This window comes from Pinus tabuliformis, chromosome Q (genome assembly GCF_031772625.1).
Source record: "Pinus tabuliformis cultivar Carrire ecotype Pingquan chromosome Q, CPIR1, whole genome shotgun sequence".
Taxonomy (NCBI): Eukaryota; Viridiplantae; Streptophyta; class Pinopsida; order Pinales; family Pinaceae; genus Pinus; species Pinus tabuliformis.
The window spans coordinates 707,581,221-707,598,365 of NC_142296.1; positions in this window are offsets into that span (position 1 = coordinate 707,581,221).

Here is a 17,145-nt window from a genome sequence, read left to right on the forward strand (position 1 = left end):
TGAATAGACAAATATCTGACATTGTTGATTTGCAACAAAGTTCTGATCTGAGAAGAGAGAGTTTTTCCTTACCCTAAACCTCAGTCGCATAGAATCAGGTTCATAGGTGTGACTATAGCCTTTCATTCGCATGGAATTAAGGTCAAGGGTGTGACTATAGTCTCCCAACCACTTGCAAGGAAGACCTATGGGTGCGACTATGCCTGTTGGACACAAAAATGAAGTTTTGTGCATGAAATCAGATGTTCACCTGAAGGATGTCAGTCCTACAGATGTGGAGCAGACATAAAGAAGATCTGTGAGTTGGAAAGTTTGAATGTTTGCTATAATATGAATATATATACTGAACTTGTGTTTGCAGGTGACCGAGACATGCATACAGATATGTCATTATGTTTAAAGTTTGTGCTACAAGAGTTTGACATGATTTGGCTTATTGATATAGATGAGCAGTGTTTGGAGTTTTGACATGATGCTTGATAATGACTTAGAACTTTGACTTGATGTTGAGATATGTTCTGGACTATAGATCTCTCTATGATATCAAATTTGGGATTTGACCTAATGAATAATGATTTGATTTAACACCAATGATTTTCCTTGATTAGAATGATATATGAACTTACAATGACTAATGTTGGTATTCGATAATGGCTTTTTACTAGCCTCCTCATTCTTAGCACATTGGTTGAAGTATTCATAATTGTATTCAGCATGAATTTATCTCCATGAATGGTTGGAACCTACATGAATTATCCTTGGTGTATGCATTCACATCTAGTGACTTATATTACGATCATGAGGATGACTTGATGAAATTTGGATTGATATTACTTATGGCAACTTGTTGACATGCAAATAATTGAAGTCATGACTTGATGAGAGCTCTACCTATCACTTGGTCTAAATAATCTGATACTATGATATTGTGATGATCTTGATATTGGTTTTGATCTGGAATCTAAACTTTGATAAGATGACTTAATTGATTTGATTATACAATATTGAGCATTTTGGTTTGGAAAAGTGTTATGTTTGTAGAGAGCATTGTATGAAGCAAGATCCTTGATCTTGATGTGTCTGCATTGACAATTATCTGGTGAAGTCAGGATTATGTGTTGATCCAAACCTCTACTTCAGAAGTGTTCCAATGTATGACTTTGATTTCATTTTTGATTTAATATGTTGATAGTCTACAATTGACAGGTGATGAGCCTATGATGATCCAAGTAAGAGGGAGATGGATTCTGAAGCTTGAAATACTGAATCATGGTATGATGAATCAATTCTGAAGTTGGGAAAAGAAAATCTATATTCTGAAGCTATTGAAGAAGTATTGGAAAGTGGAAATGCAAATCCTTGGACGCTCTGATTGAATTTCAAGAAGTTCTGAAGAGATATTGTTGAAATTGACTTGGAAACTGACAGTTGATTGAAGCATTGATGTTATGTTTTGAACATCCATCCGTATATACACATGATGTGCACAGAGGCTGAGTCGATTCAACATTAAGACGCTTCATTCACATTGAGTTGTTTCCTAGCATCCATAAAATTACTTTCATGGGATGATCTTCCTATGATATGTGACTACTTAGGTGTACTGATGATGATTATGATTCTTATTGATGAGATGATCACATTTGGTTGTTGCCTTAGTATGATATTTTCCATGATATCTTAGATGGGAGGTCCATAGCATGACCAAGGTTGAGTACGATGTTACTAGCATGACTATCCATGTGGCATGATGAAGAAGCTCCTTGGAGAGTCGTCTGAGCAGGATCTGGATATGACATGGATACATTATGATGAAAAAGGTGGGAATTGATTGACAAATAATCCCACATGTAGTTGGGAATGAGATACCTTCAAGCTTGTGGTTGGCACTTCCTTCAGAGAGAGGATGACTATGGTATCCTTTTTGTGATATATATGATTGTTTATATTCTAATTTGATATTTTATTTGATGTCATGTATGAACAGGAGACAACTACTATTGAGACATGATGATTACCAGATATTAGCATGATGATATGTTTATAATCTACAGTGAGAAGGATTGATCGAGAACACTAAGCCAACTCTTCTTTCCCTATTTGAGCTCCCAAGGTGTTGAATTGAGATTGAGGGATCCTGGGGTTGAGGGAAATTTGTACAATAATGTATCACCCCTATATATTACCCATAGGGTTGGAGTAGTAGCTCACCCTATCTTGGTCTTTGTAGAGTATACCCCAGTTGGCATCATACCCACAAGTAGGGCTTGTTGTGATTGTCCCTCCCTGTCTAGCTAATGGGTTGAGGAGGCTTGAAGGCGTGTGATCCTTATCTCTTGGTAAGTTGGGTATATCATCCAAGCTTAGATTATGATGTAGGTGTTCTACCACATGACTATTGAGGGTCATTGTTGGGAAAATCATTAGGCAATAGGATGGGTTAGTAGTAGCTCCCCTCTATTACCTATGGCCCAATGTGAGGTCGTAGTAGTAACTCTCCCATGAGATTCTGAGTTGAGTAGTAGCTCCCTGATGTGGCTCTAGGTTGATATTTTCTCCCTAATGATATGCTCTCTGATGATGATGCGGGTTGTAGATCTTACTTCCACCAATATTTTCAGGTAGTAGCCCACTGACAGAGATTCCAAGTAGTAAGTCGATGAATAGAGGGTGGTAGCTTAGGTTCCCCTCTGATGAAAAATTATTCTTCTAGATTCGTGAATATTCAGCATATGAGTAGGTAAAATCAAGATATGAGAAATAATGAGCAAGATATGAATTGAGATGATCAACAATGATACAAGATGACGAGATACTTGAGATTGGATATGATTTGATGACATGATGCAGATGGAATTCTCCCTAGTTGAGAGGGAGTGTTACAAATATTCAATTGCAATCAAATTCCAATTTCTACAACTCACCTAGTATATATAATGATTGCATTGAAACCCTCTTTTCGAGGGGACCAAAATCGGCCTAAAGGTCACTCAAATTGAATAAGGGAAATTGTACTTATGAAGAAAAGTCCACATGTGCACATATGATAAGGTAGCCCCTAAAGCAAAGTGGACCACCTTGAAAGGCTATAAATACAAGTGCCTTCTACCTCATTTGGACATAATGATGAAACACTCTTCTATTTTTTTTTGGCTCACATAGACCTGAGGTTCGTCTGCGGAGGATTAGGGTCACTCTGAGGTGAAATTGTAGGGTCTGAAGCTCACGTCTTTGATTTAGAGTTTTGAACCGCGGTCATAGGCACAGAACAGGAAGGATTCTACTATAGTAGCATGCAAAAAATATCATTTGTGCAAATGGAGCCTTCCAATCGCACAGACAACTCTCCATCCATGTGATTGAGGGCCTAAGTTTCCCCAATCCAGATCTGACCCTAGTCACTCGCATGCCAGGCTTACAAGAGAGACTAGGAAAACTATAGTCGCTTGCATGACACCTCCTCTACGTGAACGAGATCTAAAATATGAAATCTCTATCTTCCGAAGATTTTTCTCAGTGACCACAGGGTTTGACAGTTGACCACAGACAATGATAACTCATTACAATCTTCAAAATCAGAGTTTTGAGCATATACATTGTTGGGTTCATTTCATGGATGTTGTAGTTGTTTTGCTAGTTAGTTGAATAGATGAAGATATGGATCATTTTACTCTCTTTTATTGAATTACTTGATGACAATCTAATAAGAATAATTTGCAATGGTTTTCCCCATAGTGGGTTTTTCCTTGGTTTCTGATCAATCCTGGTGTCTCTATGTGTAAAGGTTTTTCTTCTATTGCTCCTTTATGTTCCACTGCATTGATGATGATGATATTGTTCATTATATATAGTTGCATATGATGATAAATAATGATGTAAATCTGAATAATGTTATGATGTTATGGGGTGAACCTAATGTGTTAATGAAGAAATGCAATTATCAAAGCAAAGAACAATATATCCCTATGAAAAATTAAAATGGAGGAAATAAAATCCCATGTTGATACTAATCACCCTATTATCTAGTTGGAGGCCGCTTAGCTAGCTTATTGTGCATAAGTTGTGAATCACCTATAAAAGTCCAAATGCCCAACCTTTGTTCCAAAACCCTGCCATAACTTTATTCCTCCTTAATTTCCTACTCCACCCCTGAAGGTTCACAAGTAAACATTAGCATTATTGGAAAAACATCAACTCAAAGGTCTCTATTATAATTTTGATGACAAATATTTCCCATGCATAATGTAAGGAACATCAATTATTTATGGTCATATTTTAGGACATTCCTGAAGTTGAAGCTAACAAGTTGACTCCAAAGGAAATCACACCTCCTACAAAGGATGTTCTCATTATGAGCTAGCATTGTGAATAACTCCAAATCTCCCTTCATGCCTTCAATGGTATTTCATATCCTTAGGCATTAAATTTGGTTAGCTATATCTAGCATGAGAAGGTGATTATCTTAGTAGCTGGTCATAATGTGATAATAACCCTAGTACAATTTGTCACCACGTCATAGGAGAAGCACATTATTCAACAAATGTTTGAAATGTGCTTATGTTGCCTAAGAAGTGGAATATTTGGGGCACATTGTTAATCATGTTGGAGCACATACTGAACCTAAAAAAATAGAGGTAATGAAAGACTAGCCTCACTCAAAGACTCTCAAATTCTTTCATGGATCCCTTGGCCTCACTAGCTACTATAAGAAGTTTGTGCAAAACTATGGTAAAAATTACAATTTCCCTCACCAACTTGCTCAATAAAAATGTCTTCAAGTGGAATGATACCTTAGAATGGGTCTACCAAGATTTAAAAGAATTGATATACTACTCTTATCATAGTCATGCCAAACTTCAATAAAATTTTCATCTTAGAATGTGATGCATCAAGAAAAGGTATTAGGGCCATTTTAATGTAGAGGGATTCCCCTTAGCCTTTACCAATAAATTATTTTCCAATAGAAACATGGAAAACAACCTATGAAAAGAAAATGATGTTTTTTTTTCATGTAGTTGATATGTGGAATCCTTATACAGTTGGGTGTGATTTCCAAATAATCACAATCTGAAATACTTCTTGGAACAAAGGTTATCCTCACTAGGAAGAAAAAGTGGGTCACCAATTTGTTAGGTTATGGTTATCTAATTTTTTACAAGAACAAGGAGAAAGTGGTGTTCAATGCTTAATCTATGAAGTATTAGGAGGAAGGCTCCCTATTTCCATTATCTTTACTAGTTCCTAATTGGGTAAAGGAGGCACATGAGGAATGATGAGAAAATTCCAAGATTTTTCAATTTCTACAACAACTCTAGGTAGATCCACATGTAGAAATTCTCACTGTAGATCATATGATAATGCAATGTACTAAAGCAAAATACTTGATCTACTTCTACTATCAAACTATTGAAAGCTTAATCAATTTGAGAAAGATCAATCGGAACACATGTAACAGATAAGAAGAATCATACACATGAAACACAAAAGAATACTCTGGGGAAAGCCTCAGCTAAAAACCCCACTATCTATATTATCATACAAGTGGAAATATCTCAGGATTACACAAATCTTTAGCTCTCAAGCTATCCAGCTCTCAGTACAATCCCTCACTGCTGCTCATAGAAAAAATAGACAACACACATGCCTTCCTTCAGTCCTCCAAGCCTCCTATTTCCTTGTGCAGTTTCTCCTGGGTCCTCCAGCTGCAACCTGTGTGATTCTCACCTCACACACAACACTGACCTCTGAAATAACTGATAGTACAATGTCCCTATCTTTAATCTCAACTGGGTCTTTCTCTTAACTGACATGCATGAGTTATTTATGAGAGAATATTCAGTTATCTAGAGAACACTACTTGCATGCATGCATGCATTAACTGAGTGAACTCACAATTAGTTCCTCCAACTGTTTGTAACTAATTTAACTGGACTTAACTCAGTTAACTGAGCTAACTAATTACAACTAAAATACAACTCATCCTTGTCTCCTTAATTAAGGGATAACTTCCTCAATCAAAGGGATAACTGTTGCATGTCTTCACAAAGACTTCATGTTTGATTTTCTCCAACTAATTAACTCAAGATGAATTAATTAATTATTTTTCAAACAGCTGCTGAGACCAAATTCGAATTTTAATTCAGGGACTAATTAAAATTGGAATCTATCCCGAAATGCTATTTATAGCAATATTATTTTTAACATTTCTATTTTTTTCTATTTCCAACAGAGTTGGACTATATCCTGAATTGTTATTTATAGCAAGGCTATTTTTAGCATTTCTTGTTGCCATTTTCAACACCACATACATGTTGGGGATATAGTTGGAAAATGAAGCATTGCAATAAAGGGTGTATTTGTTTGGTCCATAATTCAACATTCAAATCAAGTGTGTTAATAGAATTAAATTCCTTTCCCACAACAGGATACTTAAGGTTTCAAAATACATATGAATGGATTAATTGGTCATTTGTTTGGGAAGGAATCGAGAAATTTCAAAGGGAGAATGGTGAAATGGTAAAGCCTTTGGGAACATTACAACCTTCAATGATTCCTACAATACTTTGATTAACAATGCCATGGATTTTATTGTGGGGTTACCTAAAGTAGGAAACAAATAGTCATCATCGTGGTTGTAAAATACTTTTCCAAGTATGCTCACTTTTATTCCTTACAACACCTCTTCAAGGCATTCATAGTTGCACAAGTCTTCAGGGATTTTCTTTTAAACTTCATGTCATGCTTAATTCAGTTATGTTGGGTCATTAGCCTATATTCACCAACAATTTATAGCGAGATTTGTTTAAACAATAAGTTACTTAATTGAAAATGAGCATGGCATATCATCGTCACTGACAGAAGATCACATAAATCTGGTTAATAAGTATCCATAAGCTTATATGTGATGCTTTTCCTTCGAAAGGTGCAAGCATGGTGGTTCAATGGCTACCCCTTATAGAATGGTGGTACAGCACCATCGATCGTGGTGCTACCAAAATGAGACCCTATGAGGCGATTAATGGACAAAATCCCCCATTGATGTTCATGTACTTATCAAGCACATCTAAGGTTTAGGAGGTGATAAAACTTTGAATGCCTACATTAACATTTTGTGTACATGCAATGAAAATTTAGTGTTGGCATAAAAAAAAGAATCAATAGGTTGATAAACATCAATCTAAGCATGGATTTAAAGAAATGGATTAGGTGTTCCTTCCTCAAAACCTATAAGTAGGCACTACTCAAAAAGAAGATCCACCAAAATCTTGCAGCTAAGTTTTATGAACCCTATCCTATGCTCAAACATATTGAACAATTTGCTTGTAAGTTGGCTCTCCTAGTTCACTTTAAGATACACCTAGTATTTCATGTGTCACACCTAAAGAAAGTGGTAAGATTGAATTTCCAAGTTCAAACCATCCTCCCAAAACTAGTTGAAGAGAGTTCTAGTTGTTTGTAGCTAGAGGCGATTTTAAACAAAAGAGAGTGCCAGTACTAGTACACTATCCAAGAAGTCTTGATATAGTGGGAGAATATGTAACCTAGAGATGCCAAGTGGCAAGCACAATCCTACAATAATTTCCACATCTCCAACCTTGAGGAAAATGTTGTATTGAATAGGGAGGCCATGTTAGGGTCATACCCTAACTACCTTAGTTATGGAATAGATTTCTACTTAATGTTTACTTGTCATATTTATAAATAAGATATATTAAGTGGTTAACGTTTGTAATAAATTAATGTTACTAGTCTCGTTAAAGAAGGTCCACAAGGCAATTGATATAGTCTCACTAATGAAGACCCACTAAATGGTTAAGGTTTTGGATAAATATAATCTGTTTATGATAATAAAAGTTATATAATTAAGAGTCAAATAATTAGAATTATATTCCAAAGCTTAAAAAAAAAATAGAAATATTTTAAAAATTGTGATATATATATATATATATATATATATATATGATTTTTTTCCTTTCTTTATTTTCATGAGCATAGTTATTTATAATTTTTACCTCAACATTATTCATATAATGGTTAGTCTTTCTACCTCAAAATTGGTAAGGATATTATTGGATAAACCAACCATTTTTAACTAAAATTGAAAGTTTTAAGTAGGCATTAGCTATTGATTCAACTCAAATAATTGAGTTTTAGTTTTCAAAAGAGCTATTTGAATTTTCATGATGGTTAGGAGAAACCAAAAACATGTCCCACACCGGAAGAGAAACCATCACTTCTAACATTTCATTTGAAGTATGGTCATGGTAAAGTAAGGCTCATGCTCTCAGTGTCAAAGGATCAAAGGCTCAAGCATTACTTCCTAGCTTCTATTTGAACTTTTATCTCATTGTTGATTTCATTCCCTTGAATCTTAAACTAAATATTTCATTTATCCATCATGCCCACTAAGTAGGTCACATTATCCTAAACCCTTGCAATGTCGTGAAGGCATTAATGGAGTCATCTCGTCCGACCACATACCTCTCTCACCACATCATGAGGATGACAACAACGATGTACCGAACCTCTCACCACATCATCATGATGACAACAACGATGTGCCAGGGAAAGGGTCTTGTAAGGCTCTCACTTCGATCAGTTGGAACGACATGCAAGAGTGCACAATGAAATTTGGTCTTTCCCAACCATGGGGAACGCTCGACAAACTGGGGCACATCGACCAGAGTGGGCGTTGGAGCGACACATATGTCAACTCGACCAAAAGAAAGAGGGGGCGGAAGGTAAAGGGGCTTGTTGGTTTGTTCCACCCAATCGACCAGTGTGGGCGTGGGAGCGCCACATATGTCAACTCGACCAAAAGAAAGAGGCGCGGAAGATAAACGGGCTTGTTGGCTTGTTCCACCCAATCGACGCGGTGACGGTTGGTAAGCGCACGGAGACATGCAAGTAGGTAGTTGGGACGATGTAACACAACTACTGAATTGGAGGGCAAGACGTAGAATGTGATTCATACCGCAAAGCGTTCGGTTAGAGGCACACAGTGTGATGGTTCAACTGCAAGAGACAAGGTGTGAAGTGAAGGCGGTGCCTTATTCGGTATGGGTAAAACCGTGTGATATGAGGCGAAATTTGGGGATTCTATCAGTTACACCGAGTAATGCAATCTGGTTGGTTAAATGTCACAGGTCTATATCGGTTGGTCTAAAGTGTTTCAAGTCCATTTTGGTTGGAGTGCCATAGTGTCTATTGCCATCGTAATTTTAAGAATAAGTAACCAAATATTTTGCTAATACTTAACTAGAGAGGGAGGCATAGTCCAAGTCCATTACAATCTATTTCGATAGATTGTTGAGCGACACAATGATATTAGTGTTTCACACCCAAGATTCCATGATGCATCTTCATCCATGTAGGATTCCCTAGGTTCGTGGCAAGTGGTATTATAGTAGGATTGTGAGCAGTAGCACTACCATTATTATGATATGTGACTTTCAAAGAGGATACTGTTATAAGTAGGTTTGTTGTAGATTGTGGTGATAGTTGAGATGACTATAGGGCTTTAAGTCAATGGATCAAGGATTTTTGGTGAGATAGGTTTGTCTACACTTATGGTTGGTTCTCAGTAGGAAAGAAGTGACCCTAGGACCCCAAGATGAAGGATTGTTTGGAAAATATTAAGAAGGTTGTAAATTAAATGTTAAATTGACTACAACAACATGTTGAGAAAGCATATGAGTTGGAGACTAAGATGCAATAAATGACTTGAACATTCAATTAGGCCATACGCGAAGTTTAGGATGTTGTAGGTGCTATCATGTAGTTGAAGAATCAGAATGTGGGAAATAGTTTGAAAGATGTGGAGAGTGAGTTGGTAATGTTGATTCTCTAACCCTAGTGGTTAACCTTAGCACCTTTTCAGGTCCCTGCCACCCTTCACGGCCTACGCCGGTTTGGCTCCATGGTTCACTTAGGTCTACATGACTGCGAGCCTCGAGTTCCCTTCTCATCTCCCTCATAGCCTTTCCTTTCACTTCACATTGTCCCAAGTTCTCCTCACAAATGAATTTAGTCAGCCACTCGTTTAGGGTTGTCTTGGGCCATGCCTTGGGGTGCTCATTTTGCTTCCCATGGACTCATCTTGGGTCTTTCTTGCCCATTTCTTGGCCAAGTCAGGTGCTCAGTCATTCATTCCCATCATGCCACCAAGTTGCGCACATGCGCCCATTAGAAATTGTTGGACACCTAATTTTCTACGAGTTATGATGTGGAATGTGAAAGGTCATTGGAGTCAAAGAGACCACTTGGAATATGGAAACCAACAATGATTAGACAATGTATAAATGTATATCTTCCTAAATGATAGAGCATCTCATATTTATCTTTCATATCTTGTCCATTATTTGTGTGTGAGTTTAACATGGTATCATAGCGGGCGTACTCCTGCCATACCCAAGTTTGAGCCACTAGTTTTGTGGCCAATTATGCCATGAGTCCTACCTCTCTAACCTCTGCTCTTACCGAAATGAATATCTCATTTTGGTATCTTGAACTTGTTAGAGCTAAGTTTAGACATTGTTTCTTATAACTCTTCTATACAATTGTTGCTTGGCCCATTAATTCTATCACAGTTGTCAAAAACGTTCCCTTCACCTCTGATGTTACATACTCTTGCAGAAACACATCGCATCACTTTACTATAGCAAGTGACTTTGGTCTAGAATCTCAAGGTGTTTAATGTTATTTTCGCTGGTTAGAACTGGAACTTTTGTGGGTTGAATCACTTTTTTTTTAAGAAATGCAGTTTATGTGATATTTTGCACTAGCATTTCCTCAACTTAGTCCATTATTTCTTTGTATGCCCATCTGTGGCATATCGAATTTGTAATTGGCCATTCTATATATTGCATCCTTGTATCTCTGTAAAATTGTTTTCACTTCTCTGGTTAGTTCATGCCCTTCTATGTACCCCGCTCAATGCTCTAAAGGAGCATATTAAGGTTCTCTTAGAAATATCATGCTCTACGAATGGGGCAAGGGGATGAAATATATTCCATAAATCCAACAATGAGTCTATGTCAAGGGATTTTGTGGGAGGAGGAGACTGTAAGGCACTTCAAAAAGTATCCAACAAATCAATTTTCTATAATACCTATAATGCATTTGGGTATGATGTGGCGTTTGGAGCGCACAAATGCCACCAAGCATAATTAACCATTTCAATTGTTATAGCATCAACTGAATTGCTATTACTACCATAAAACCTCCTTCCACTCAATGCAACTAGTTGTTTGTAAATAAAATTGAAAGTTTTAAGTAGGCATTAGTTATTGATTCAACTCAAATGATTGAGTTTAAGTTTTCAAATGAGTTGTTTGAATTTTCATGATGGTTAGGAGAAACCATAAAGATGTCCCATAAAGGAAAATCAACAAAGGTTCATATTCTCAGTGTCAATGACTAAAGGGTTGTTTCCTAGCTTCTATGTTGAATTTGTTTCTAAACTATCGATTTCATTGGCTTGAGTCTTCAACCAACCTAGATCCACCTTAACTCCAAATCTACCATGCACCGAGATGGATCAAATTTCTCTTGAGGTGCAAACTTCTTTTAGGTTTGCACCTCAAGAGAGAGATTTGATCCCTCTCAGCACTTGGTCGATCTGAAGTTAAGATGGATCTATGTTGGTTTAATTATTAGCCTTTAAATAGACCACATTAACGAAGAATACAATGAGAATAAACCATGGGCTGGGGAAAGAAACTATTTACACTAATACCCTTGGTTTTGGAAAAAATTATATAAGTAACAAATTGAATTCATTAACATTAGTAAAAAACCAAAACCAAAAATGTTGAATATTTTGCATCTCTACTAGATGGTTAAACAAACCCACCTAGTCTCCAACAATATATGAAAGTGTTGAGTACCACATATGAATGTCTATTTAGTTCTAAATACACCCATGGTAAATTGGTTAAATTTTGTTTTAATTTTAATTTTTTTAATTATATTTAAACGAATTCCAAAAGTTAAACATTACGCCATCTCCCGAGAGTGCCTCTCAATGTAACCAGGTATTTCATTTCTCCAGCTATTTCAATTCTCAGCATAACCACGTATTTCATTTCTCAACGTAACCAGGTATTTCATTTCTCCATCATGATCACTAAATAGGTCACATTATCCCAAACCTTTGCACTGTCCTTCCGGCATTGATAGATTTCTCAACGTAACCAGGTATTTCATTTCTCCATCATGATCACTAAATAGGTCACATTATCCCAAACCTTTGCACTGTCCTTCCGGCATTGATAGAGTCATCTCCTCAAACCAAAAACCTCTCACCACCACATCACGATGATGACAACAATGATGTGCCATGGAAAGGGTCTTGTAAGGCCCTTAGCTTGTTGGGAGCGACATGCATGTCAGCTCGACCAAGAGAAAGAGGCGCAGAAGGTAAACGGGCTTGTCGGATTGTTCCACCGATTGGTAAGCGCATGGAGACATATAAGTAGGTAGATGGGACGCTGGAACACAACCACTGAATTGGGGAGCAAGATGTAGAATGTAATTCATACCGCAAAGCGCTCAGTGAGAGGCACACTGTGATAGTTCAACACCAAGAGACAAGGTGTGAAGTGAAGGTTGTGCCTTACTTGGTATGGGTAAGAGCGTGTGGTCTTAGGGGAAATTTGGGGATTCTACCATCCCGAGTGATGCAATTCTGTTTGGTTGACTGTCGCAGGTCGATTTCTGTTGGCCTAAAGTGTTTCAAGTCCATTTCGGTCTGTTTCGGTTGGAAGTATCGCAGGTCTGTTTTCAATTAACCTAAGAACTGTAGGTCTGTCCGGTTGGCCCATATTCCATAGTTCTATTCGATTGGGTGAACTCTCGTTTGAACTGAAATTTGGGGTTCAGCTATGTTGTACAGAAATTGGGGGTTCAATTTCTTGGATTGAATTTTGGGATTTGTCCAAGCGGGAGGACTGTTGTAAAGGCCAAGTTGGGCTGTATCGGTAAAAAGGTTATTTTGTCATCATAATATTCCTGCTTTGGGTGTTTGGTTGAGGTAGCCCATTGATATTGTGACTCTTGTAAATGTTATTTATTGCAATTGTAATTTTAATAATTGGTTATGTAACACAATATTTGGGTAATACTCGACTAGAGAGGGGGAGGGGTATTCCAAGTTTAGTACAATTTATTTGTGTAGATCATTGAGCAACATAACATTGGAGCCTTATACCAACATTCTATGACGTTCTTCCTAGTGCTGCGATAGGTGGTATTATAGTAGTGCTGCGATATGTGGTATTATAGTAAGATTATGAATAGTATGGCAACCATTACTATGATAGGTGACCTTCAAAGTGGATATGATTGTAGGTAAATTTGGAGTATATTGTGGTGATAGTTGAGATGACAATATTATTGTAAGTCAACAGATCAAGGATTCGTGGTGAGGTAGGTTTGTTTACACCTATGGTTCATTCTCGTTAGGAAGGAAGTGACATAAAGAGGGATCCAAGGACCCCCAAGATGAAAGATTGTTTGGAAAATGTTAAGAAGGTTGTAAAGCAAATGTCAAATTAACTACAACAACATGGTGAGAAAGCATAGGAGTTCAAGAATAAGATGTAATAGATGACTCGAACATTCAATTAGGCAGTAAAGGAAGTTTAGGATGTTGCATGTGCTATCATGTAGTTGAAGAATGAGAATGTGGGTAATAGGTTAAACGATTCAAAGAGCAAGTTGGCAATCGTTCAGTGGAAGTTGCAATGTCAAGAAGATATGATCACATTGTTGAAGAAAGCTATTAGGAAAGGAGTGTCGAGTGCATTTATGAAGACCAAGATCAAAGAATTAGAGCCATTTGATGGGACAATAAATGAAAATGTATTTAGGAATTCTTGTTCAAATATGAAATAATACTTAGACTAGATGAGTGGGAGTTATGATGAAGCCAAGGTGAATGTTGTAGCCATGATTCTAATAGGGACCACCAAGTTGTGGTGGAGAAACTAGATTGATGACTTCGCATCAAGTTACATAAAAAATAGAGTTAGCATTTGGGAAATCTTGAAATATAATTTGCATGCACAGTTTGGGCCTAGGAACCAAGCATGAATAGCTCAAAACTAGTTGTTGTCCTTGAAGCATTCAAGGAAGATCCACACATACATTAGAGAGTTTTCAAGGTTCATGTTGGAAAATAAGGACATGTTAGAGGATATATTATTCCATTTCATGAATGGACTATTGTAGCATATCCCCTATCCATCTCATAGCCCATATTAAAGGTAGAAGGAGGTGTTATTATCATTGACTCGACCTCCATAATCCTATCATGGAAATGGGGTTTTAAATTTTTTGCCCTTTTTCAAACTCCTTGAAACTTAAAATAAACATCGCCATTGTGTATGACTTGTTGAGAGTTTTCGACGATATAAAATCTCTCATAAATTGACATCCAGATCATAAGATATTGCCGTTTGAAATAGAATCATTAAATCCATCCCATGTAAGCATTGTGTTGCCACATGGAACTTGCATGAACTAGATGTGGTGTCCACGTGGCAACCCTACACATCGTGGTGGAAAGTCCATGTGGCATTGCCACATCGTTAATTCTTGTCCATTGATCCACCCCCTTGGCTTGTGAGTTAAACATGTATATATGTGTGTGTGTGTGTGTGTGTTCATTATACGTGGCCATGCAGTGTCAAAGCTTGAGAGCCTTCCCTTTTAATTCCATTCTCGTGGTTGTCTAGTCATTGTCCATTTACTCCCATGGAACCAACCAACCTACTTGGCCATCATTTTGTTGTTCATTTATTTATACGAACCCAGCCAGTCTGCCTACATATTATGTCCTCCTTCCTGCCCTTACTTTTCATACACTAGCTTTATCTGAGCCATGTATTTTCCTGTTGGGTTTCACTGAGCACTTCCCAGGGTTCCATTAGTCCCTTTCTCAGACCCAACAATGACTAAGACTTAAAGCATAAGGAAGAAAAAAAATAAAAAATGAAGGACCATGAAAGCTCATAACAACAATACAAAACCACAAGAAGGTAGCATGGCCATGCACAAAATTAATAGTCAAAACAACAAATCAAGTATAAAGCTAATTGTGAAACACAAAATACCTGAAAAGTTCAACAAACTGCAACAACTCAATCCTCATGAGTTCTAGTATTAAATATGTCCTTTACGTATATATAAATGGAAATATATAAAATCAAACCAAGTCTTTTTTTCCCAAGATTTATGGAAATCTTAAAATTCTAGCATCCCTCAAAATAGTTTATGGAGGGGGTGCTCCCTCCTCTCCTCTAGTATTACATGTTTTTGGCTCATGTGCCCAAGCCTCACATGAACTTCTCTCCTTCTTTTATTATTGGTTAGGATAGTCCCTTTTCAGGTGCTACCCTCCACAATGCTAACAGGAAAATGGCTTATTTTCCTTTTCAACCTTACGAGGCCTCTTTATGGCCTTGTTGGCATGGCCTTTGTCTACATCTCAAGAGGTTGATGCATGTTGCAACAACCCTTGTATGCATGAAAAGTTATTTATTAGCATGGTGCTCAGTCTTTCCTACTCTTTTTGCCTCTTGAGGGGTCTTCTATTTTCTGCTTTGTAGCTCTCCAGTTCATCCTTCAAGCTCCAAAAGGTTTTTTCTCTTTCACGGGAGGTTTTTCTCAGATATTCCTACTAGATTCTACTAGCCATGCCTTTACTTTCCTGCAGGGAATGCGCGCGTGTACACTCTTTTAATGAATGAAACTTGTGTATATACATATTACTTATTTTTCAACCATTTTTACAAGGTTATATAAACCAATATATCATTAGCAACACGTTATGTTGTAGATCTATGCATATTCAGTAACCATGAAAAACATTTAACATTTAACCTTTTTGTAGCTTGGGAGGTACTCCAAGCCTTGAGGATCGAGGGTTTAGAGGAAGGAGCTCCACAAATGGCCTTGTGGGCTTGAAACCCAAGCTTGGGGTTTTGCACCCATCGATGTTGGAGACAAAACTATCAAAGATATTTCAACATGTGATGGATGAGGATGATAGTACTCATTGAGATGAATCCAACACAATGACAATCATCGAATTCTGAGGTCTACAAGTGAAGATATTAATGTTTATGTGTTATGGTGGGAAAGGAGTGACAAAAAGGCAAGTTGATCTTGTGTTAGAGGTGCCCTTTGGAGGGTTGTTCGATCCCCACATGAAACATATAAATAGAGGCCTTGTGATACCTCATAAAGATACATGCTAAGTGCATCAATATCAAAGAACACCTCTGTGATTGGACAACAAGATTAAGGGAGGACGAAGAAGACTAGGAGCACGGATGTGGGCCTGTTCTAAGAGTGTGGTTTTTTAGTAACAAGGCCGCAGATCTGGGGCATGTACAGGAGCAATTGGGACGTGCCTTGACTCGATTGAAACAGTCCATAAGTGAAGATCATAAGATGTTGTCACAGAGGTAAGTCAAGGATTGTTTGTGCATTTTTAAAGTGTGTTAGTACATATGTTTGAGCCACAGATCAGAGAGGGACTAGTAGCGTTGAGAAGGGAGATTTGAGTGGGCTGAGAGGCCTAGGAGAGACCCTCTAACCTAGCTACATTCATCCCTTAAGTTATATTGTTGTGCTTTGGTGCCTATAATGAATAGCAAGTAAAGTAGCCTAGTTGGAGAAAGGTAAACATAGATATTAGGCATTGGTGTAGGGTTGTTGGTGTACCCTAACCAGTCAGGTACATGCACAGATCCCAAGGACAAGGAGGCAACAAAAGGGAGTTGTAGATGTCTCCTTGTTTGATGATTGGATGCTAGAGGATGAGTGTCCTAGAAGAGGATTGTTGGTGAAGTCTGTTGGCAGCCGAGAGGAAGGGCTTCATAATTGTTGGATGCCCTAACTAGGAGAAGATGCTATAACAAGTATTGATCATTCATGGACTGTTGGAGGGCAGTGTGAGAGTCAGTCAAGTATAGACATTGGATTGGGCATTTTGTTGGACATTGGATAAACCAACACTCCCCGTGTGTTTCTCAACATGGAATAACCACCTCTTGTGGATCCTTATCTCTGGAGATGTGATCATTGACTAACACTTGCAGGTTTTGGTTTAACGACAATTGTGATTCCCAACAAATG